The sequence below is a fragment of the Ceratina calcarata genome, unplaced genomic scaffold, assembly GCF_001652005.2.
Source record: "Ceratina calcarata isolate Rehan_Ccalc_2016 unplaced genomic scaffold, ASM165200v1 scaffold646, whole genome shotgun sequence".
Classification (NCBI taxonomy): domain Eukaryota; kingdom Metazoa; phylum Arthropoda; class Insecta; order Hymenoptera; family Apidae; genus Ceratina; species Ceratina calcarata.
In genome coordinates, this window is record NW_017177713.1 from 21,336 (window position 1) to 29,004 (window position 7,669).

At 32.4% G+C, this 7,669-nt stretch overlaps 1 long non-coding RNA gene across 2 annotated transcripts; it reads left to right on the forward strand.

Annotated features, from left to right (window-relative positions):
* Positions 1-6,197, forward strand: LOC113464955 (uncharacterized). Of its 2 annotated transcripts, none has more exons than XR_003389812.1 (3): positions 1-279; positions 332-819; positions 5,666-6,197. It is a non-coding gene; the product is annotated as an uncharacterized LOC113464955 (long non-coding RNA). The 2 variants fall into 2 exon arrangements; XR_003389813.1 differs by lacking the exon at positions 5,666-6,197 and adding an exon at positions 1,512-2,079.
* Positions 6,198-7,669: the final 1,472 nt, after the last annotated feature.

Here is a 7,669-nt window from a genome sequence, read left to right on the forward strand (position 1 = left end):
CAATTTTCACGGAAGCTATACTTTCCTTACGGAAAATTACCTATACTTAACCTTATACTTAACTTTAACTAATGTTTAGTTCAACTTGTATTAAAATCGTATATATTTTGCAAATGTTATCGAGCTACCTTGTAGCTAATCTGAAACCATGCAATTAGAGCTGCAATGATAACCTCAATTTACAATTGCGTAAGATATTTTTTTAATAGAAAATAAAAAAACCGAGGACAGATGAAATCCTATCGACGTCTACAAGTCAGGACTTACATGCTGATGAAGGTATCAGTCACGTTCGCTATTAATATGCAATTATTAATTGTAAATTTCCTAGTTAATTGCACGAGTAACGCAAAATGGAAATGAAGTTAACGACGCTTCCTAACAACCTGGAATCTCGGTTTAAATGGAAACGTGTATAGTCAGTATATAAAGAGGAATACATATTTTGTAAAATGATCCTGAGTACAATCGACTTTTGAGAACGACTAATACGACGCTTTCATAAAGTCAATGAATGCCGGTATACGTTGTCTGCAAAACAGATTCCTGGTAACGATTCGCACGGCTCTGCAGGAAACCGACACGTGTGTATCTGATTTTCTGCAGGAACGACAATATTGAACATAATCGTTGGCGTTTCACGTGAATCAAGCGTTGACGTATAAGCAAACGTTATGATTGCTATGCAAGGGGAACAGGTGACATCGTCATCGATTGGCGTCAACATAAAAACGACTGAAGGATAACTGACTGCTGATAGATTCTGACACCGAGCGAAAAAAAACTACTATGACAGTTTCACTGTGAACTACTTGAAAAGTAAATAATATGCAATTTAATATAAGTACTTAATTGGCTGTAATACACGTTAAAGCATATCTCCAGCGAAAGGTTATTTAGATAGCAATTTAATTCCTAGTTCAAGTATTCTCATATGTGCTTCTAAAGTCTTCTGCACATTCAAGACATGTAATGAAAAGCTGTGTGTAGTATTTGAAGCAATGAGCTTTTAGAAAATTACAGAAGAGTAAGGTTTATAAAATTGTTCGATCTGTTTTTCTCAGTCACAAGGAATTTTTAATGGATAATTTCTAATATTCTAATACATAGTTTGGGCATTTCTTAATTGAACTGTACGTGACTTGCAATTGTCTACATTGTCTACATTGTCCTATAATTCTTACTTCTGCATACTTTTTATTGTAGGTCTTAAACANTTTCGTAACAAAAAATGTGTAATAAAATATGACTCAAGTATAAACTCATTTCATCGTTTTAAATATTCTAGTATGCTTCTGATATTTTCTGCACATTTAGATCAAACCTGTTAATTTCTAATTCAGTCTTTATTAAATTCGTTCGTTAACAAAATATATTATTTGTAATAAAATATAATTTAGATAGGAATTCGTTTCATAGGTTTAAGTATCCTCATATGCATGAACCCTCTGATACTTCATGCACTTTTAAATCAAACATTCCTAATTAAATAATATGTTCATCTATTTCAGTTCTTACAATGCGAAGGACAACGTTGTTTATAAACACAACAATTTATTCCTGAATTCAATGGAAAATATTTGCATACTTGTTCTTTGCATAGACTGAAGAAAAACATCAGCGTTTAAGTATTATAATTCTCAAGTAGCTCCTGATGTATTCTGCACATTTAAGTCATTCATTCCTAATTGCGTTTTTATTAAATTTATTTTTTAATCGAATTGACATATAACATAATAAAGTATGATTTAAATACGAATTCGTTTTAAGTATTGTGATATGCCTGTGGCTTCTGATATTTTATGTACATTTCGATCAAATGTATGAATTTTTAATTAAATGATATGTTTATCTATTCCAGTTCTTAAAATACCAAGAAGTACATCGTTCATAATGAAGATCGTATTATAAATGCAGCACGATTCTTGTATATTCCTATTAATATTTAATTTGCAACATTTTTTTGCATAGAATGAAACCGACAGAAGAGGTACACTATGACACCATCAGCAATTAAAATTAATATCTAGCCGGCATAATTTTTAAAAAACAATCACTTTCTACGACGTAATTGTAAATTTCTGCCTTTTGACCCATATTATGGTCGTAGAGTGCATTGTTCTAAATTAAATGATATGTTTATCTATTCCAGTTCTTAAAATACCAAGAAGTACATCGTTCATAATGAAGATCGTATTATAAATGCAGCACGATTCTTGTATATTCCTATTAATATTTAATTTGCAACATTTTTTTGCATAGAATGAAACCGACAGAAGAGGTACACTATGACACCATCAGCAATTAAAATTAATATCTAGCCGGCATAATTTTTAAAAAACAATCACTTTCTACGACGTAATTGTAAATTTCTGCCTTTTGACCCATATTATGGTCGTAGAGTGCATTGTTCTGTCCCAAATGATAGAATAATTAATGAATACAATGTCGTCTCAGTATGAAGTATAGCTAAATAAAGATTGTGGAATTATTTCCATGACATTTCTAGATACATGCATTATGAAAGCATTTAGAACAACAACTTATTTCTAGCCTGCGCAATTCTTAAACAAGAATCGTGTTATCAATATTTTATTTCGTTATTCAGACAGCAGAAAACGGCGTAATCGTGAATGATTAATCTATGACGAATACTATATTAATATTATATCAGGTGTACGATAAAACTAATCTAACGGACGGTTGTATTCAGTTAGAAAATAGACATAACTTCGTTTTTCTATCCAACGGAGTTTCGATGACCCTACGTTGAGATCTCTATAATGGACTGCGGATGTTTACATATTTATAAGAGAGACGCAAATCAGCTGAAATTGCAGTATTGCATATATGAAAGAATACTGAGAATATCAGAAGCAACCTTGTGACATTTAATGAATAGAAGTAGATCATATGTAAATTTCACAGAAACATTATTTTTCATACGTTTCCGTCTACACCGTCTAATCATAAGTTTGTGTAATATGGAAGTTAGCTAGTCATATTCAAATCGACTTCACTACCGACTTACTTGAATTTCAAAATCAATTGTTCACTTCACGTAGTAGTTTATGAAAGAGGAAGTGCGTAATTACAGGCCACATTAATTAATAAACGATTCAATTGGTGCTTAGATTATAAATGAAAAATTTTCCATAACTATTTCAACGCCATTTCAGTTCATGAAGCTTCTTTATAAAACTGTTCCTCGCAGTGGTTTTAAGTCGCAGAGAATTTTCAACGTATCATTGCTAATATTTTTATTTATGGACTTAAGGAAATACGTCGAACAATTCCATAAACCGTACTTCTTTGGAAATATCATTTCTCCTAAAAACGCTTATCGCTTAAAAAAATAAACTTAGCTTTTTATCAAGTTTCTTAAACCTTTACCAGATATCTGACTCATACAATGTTAATAAATTCATATACAAAATTCATTTTGTAAATGCTTACTTAAAATGGAAACACTAATTGATTTATACAGTAATTACTTTATTTTTTATCTAATTAATAAATGAATAAATAAAATTTAGTTTATTTATTATTGTAGTAAAGCGTTAGTCTAGTACAATTTTTTATTATAAACTTTGCACTTTTGCTTAGTCAGCTATTTAGTTGAATGAAATGTAACCTACATGCCAATCATATTTGCAAGTCTAATTCCTACATAAATGCACTTACTCCACTACTTAATAGTACAGTCTTATACATTCTAGTTTAGAATTATTTTTCTACACAAAATGCTTTAAGTTTTAAGCTTGTTAGCTCCCAAATTTGTTTTCACATTCGTTGCATTAATTGTTATCAATATTTTTTAGATTTCCTCATAGATACGGTAGTTGCACACTATTTGTATGCTATTTTCAATTCCACGTGTATTGCATATTTTAGAATTAATTTAAGTAAATGCATTTAATAACTTCAAAGAAGAATCGATTCAAGAAATTTGTTTAACAAATTCATGGAAATAAGCCTTTAGTAGAGTTTATATTAAGTCGTTAGTCCTGTCCGTTGAAAGTGAAGTGAAAGAAAATAATACCTTTTTTCATAATATTTCTTGTACAATATAATTTACATTGTTACTCATGATGGATGATGACAATGTTTAAATATCATTTTTGAAAAATTACTTGTTTTTAGAGGCGGAGAACTCGAGTAGTGCTTCACTAACCTCTGCTTTAGTTTACGATTTACTATATTCTTTATTGATCACAGAGAAGGGTGGCCTGGCCTTGCCAATATCATCAAAGATACCATGCAATTTTTATTTATTCACATTCGCACTTATTTAGCATCTATTCCAATGTCGATCTTGAATTTTACTTTTCCTCCAAAAAATTTTGAAGAGAGACAAACAAGCGATAATCAGAGGATGCACTACTCGAGTTCATCGCTTCTAAAGTTAAGGCATTTAACACTAAACCTACCGACATTTTAGATATACTTTTTTCTACTAATGGCGGTCAAATAACCACTTTTCAAATAAACATATTCTTTTGCAGTTGATTATAGATAATACAGAATTTAGCACAGGCAATAAAATACAAAATAATTATCATGTAATAATTATACAATATAACAGATAATAATTTCAAAAGCGGTCATTTAACCGCTCTGTTAGGTCATAAATAATGGCAGAAATTATACAATAAATCAAATACAATTAAGTGTATGAAAAATGTATTATACTTCCTTTCACTTCACAAACTCACAGAACTTTCCACTAGACCTAATATTTAGATTTAGGAACGACGTTTATAAAACACTCGTAATGTTTATAAACTGAATGCATTTGTGGATGAACACTTATAAGCATCTACTGAATCGATACTCTTTATCAATGTGATGCCCGGTTTGATTCAACTCCTCGAAATTGAATGCACGATTTGGGGGATCCGTTAATAATTTAACTTGATCTACACGTGGTTCTCCACGCCTGATACTAAAATTTAGTACACAATGCCCAATTTGATTCAATTCCTCCAAGTTAAATGCAGGACTTAAGGAATCATTTAATAATTTACAATTAAAGATCGATGTTGAATGGAAGACAAATTATACAAATGAAGTATGCGTGTCAGATGTAAGATTGCGTAAGGACGAGAGGCTAAGTTAGGTTAGCTTAACGTTTCGAAAAACGAATTTGCATGCAAAGGAAAAGTATTAAAAGTTTAATGACCAGTCTGTAATGAGAATGGTCACTAATTATTGATTAGATTAGAGACAGCCTAGATACATAAAAAATATTCGCTTTACAACGTGACGTTTCTTAACACTAGAAAGACTGAAACTATATTGCCCAAAAGCAGTCAAAATGACTTCCTTGGGCAATCTAGTGTTAAGCTCTTAGCAGAAACCATACGGCGCATAGAACCTTAAATTTTATCTAGATTTTCTTTTAATCTCAATTGCCACGAAATGTACAAATTCCATTAAAAACTTATCTAAATATCCTCTTATCACCGAGCTAGCCAATACTACCATCTGTTTTAAGCTAAAGCTAAATTAGTTTCGATCCAACAGGTACTATGATGCATTATTAATATTCCTTGCGTGTTTAATCCTTCTACGAGCGCTGAAGACGCGCGGTCTGCTTATTAATAATTAATATATACAGCGAAAAAAGAAACGTGTGCAACATAGATTCATAATCTGATTGCAGATAGCCATGGCATCGAGCGTCAGAGAATAATCATCAATCGCGGAAAAACTTCCGACGTCGGGAATGACGAAAAGGAATATAATAAACCACGCGGGACGCGGTAAACTATTTGTTTGCGGGCGATGATCAATCAGATCCGTCGCGCGGGTCAACGGTCACAAAGTTTTTAACAGCCGTTTACCTTGAATACGTAAGGAGCGACGAATTCGAAATCCAACGCGCATGGTTATCCGCGCATGGCATGATGTCCCGGGCCATGTGTGTCCGCGTGTGCGTACATGCGCGGACCCACTACCACACGCGGCAACCTTTTCTCTATCATTTCTACCGACTCGCTCTTACGTCGTGAAAGACTGTTACTTAATGATAAACACCCGATCGCGTCGAACGAGACGATAAAGCGAAATGATACTATTTGTAAACGTTAAACGATCGATTCTATAGATTTTTACCGGATGGACAATAAATATGTATGAAGCGCCTATTAGTACGCGCGACCGATTTATTTTTAATGTTACACCGGAAGAAATGATTAAATGATAGTATTGAAAACGCCGTTTGTCATGCGCCTCTATTATACTCGTGTACACGTGTATATAACCACGTGTGTATGTATGCATGTAGATGCTTAATTTCCTCGATCACGCTACTCCTTGATACCACTGGCTCGAGCACGCAACTCGAATTTGCCAGCACGCTTTCCGTTGCACTGATTGAGAAATCTTTCGCTAACACCGGGCTCGCGAACCACGTGGCAATAATTAATATGCGCGGTGAGGACGTTCTAATTAAATTTCGATTTCGTAAGAGCTTCCTACTTACGCGATGGAATTCCGTCGATTTTATAACATAAAACTCGCCGCACTCATCTGTCTACGTGAATCCACCCACGCGAAATTTAACTAGGTTAAAATATCATTACTTTGTATTAATCTATATCACGTGTTTCTCGAGCACGTATGTAGATAAGAGTTTACAAAGGTCACACTATAATATTGTACAACTTCGATAAAAATGTAATCGTTCTTGATAAATTTTAGTCGTTTTTTAATGGAAAGCATATAACGTGTTTCGGTTTCTGCAAACTCAGTGTTTCCTTAGCTCAAATATCGGCCGGATATTTTTATTAAAATTGACTGTGATTAATTCAGTTTCCTTTGACACGGGCTTGTTAATTCTTTTCAGGTAGATAATACCAATAAAAAAACTGACCTTTTCATGAAAAGATAAAAAACTGGGCAAGTTTGAATGGTTTATGAAAATAATAATATCCATTCCTGTGAAGACCAGCTCGAGGAAGTCATGAAATCAATGACAATCATCTAGTTTTCGTTTTAGTTATATTGGTAATTTTAAATAAATCCAGATGAACTTATATAATTAAATTATATTATTAATTAAAAAACCGACTGACCTCCTTAATTCTATTGTTTTCTGTTATATAAACATACATATAACAGGAAACGATGGAATAATATATATAACAGAAAACAATGGAATTAAGGAGGGCATAGTCGGTTTATTCCAATTCATCGTTTCCTTAATTAAAATATCTGTTGAATATTTTTATCCAGTTTGTCTTCAGACAATTTCAATTTTATAGCTTTTGCCAGGTACAACAGGAAACGATGCAACATTAGAGGAGTCATACTATAATATTGTATAACTTTGATAAAAGTGTAATCCTTCATGACAAACCAGACTGTTTGTAATATGATTTCGTTTGGCTTTCGCGAACTCAGCTTTTCCTCGACTAAAAACACTCGTCGAATATTTTTTATTTAGATTAATTCTAATAAATTCATTCCGTTTTGTTAATTTTTGCCAGTTATAATCCATTCTATATTTCAACAGCCAGTCCCAGAAATGTTTTTAACAAACATAGAAGGTACAAATGTTCTGTACTTATTTTTCAGTCCCATCTTTGCATGTTACGTAGCATGAAGTAGGATAAAAATGATTCTTCTGTAATTAAGTTCCTAATTCCTTCTTTTAATAATAAAT